Source organism: Paroedura picta, chromosome 10, assembly GCF_049243985.1.
Source record: "Paroedura picta isolate Pp20150507F chromosome 10, Ppicta_v3.0, whole genome shotgun sequence".
NCBI classification, from domain to species: Eukaryota; Metazoa; Chordata; class Lepidosauria; order Squamata; family Gekkonidae; genus Paroedura; species Paroedura picta.
The window spans coordinates 6641099-6642385 of record NC_135378.1 but is presented as its reverse complement, the minus strand read 5'-3'; positions in this window follow the sequence as shown (position 1 = coordinate 6642385).

The window sequence follows — 1287 nt, the reverse complement described above, 5'->3', positions numbered from 1 at the left end:
TGCTGAGATTGGTCTCGTCTGGGCCATCTAGTACAGCCATTCATTCATTCATTCATTCATTCAATCATTCATTCATTTGGATTTTTATACCGCCCATTCTTTATGGCTCTGGGCGGTTTACATGGAACACTGCATAAATTGACATGGAACATTATAACAATTTATAACATTATACCATTTTCAATAGAACATCACAATCTACTAGTAACAATTACAACACAACATGAATAACAACAATGCTGGGGAGATCAAATTGTTCAGTCATGGAAGGATGTCAGAGTTATTTTCTGTTTCCTTCAGGTGATTACCTGGAGAGACAAGCACATGGAGAAGCAAAGGAGAAAATTCAGAGACAAAACATGAGAGCTGAGTGGATTAACGGTTTAAAAGATTTGGGGAGATCGAATCATAGTGTTGGGAGGGACATCCTGGGTCATCTAGTCCAACCCCCGGCACTATGCAGGACACTCAGAACCCTATTGCTCATCCACTGTCACCTGCCACCCCCTTAATCCTTCACAGAATCAGCTTCTCCGTCAGATGGCTCTCCAGCCTCTGCTTAAATCATAGAATCATAGAATCATAGAATTGGAAGAGGCCATACAGGTCATCTAGTCCAACCCCCTGCTCAACGCAGGATCAGCCCAAAGCATCCTAAAGCATCCAAGAAAAGTGTGTATCCAACCTTTGCTTGAAGACTGCCAGTGAGGGGGAGCTCACCACCTCCTTAGGCAGCCTATTCCACTGCTGAACTACTCTGACTGTGAAAAACTTTTTCCTGATATCTAGCCTATATCGTTGTACTTGATGTTTAAACCCATTACTGCGTGTCCTCTCCTCTGCAGCCAACGGAAACAGCATCCTGCCCTCCTCCAAGTGACAACCTTTCAAATACTTAAAGAGGGCTATCATGTCCCCTCTCAACCTCCTTTTCTCCAGGCTGAACATTCCCAAGTCCCTCAACCTATCTTCATAGGGCTTGGTCCCTTGGCCCCAGATCATCCTCGTCGCTCTCCTCTGTACCCTTTCAATTTTATCTACGTCCTTCTTGAAGTGAAGTCCTTCTTGAAGTGACTGCACACAGTACTCCATTGACAACAACTCTTTGAGTGCGGTTCTCTAACCAATTCCCTATCCACCTGACTATCTGAAAATCCAGATTGCAGTCCTTCAACTTATCCATCAGAACATCATGGGGAACCTTGTTAAAAGCTTTACTAAAATCCAAGTAAATGACATCTACATACTTTGCTGCCCCCCTATTATTGAACCTTCCATCGCTATATC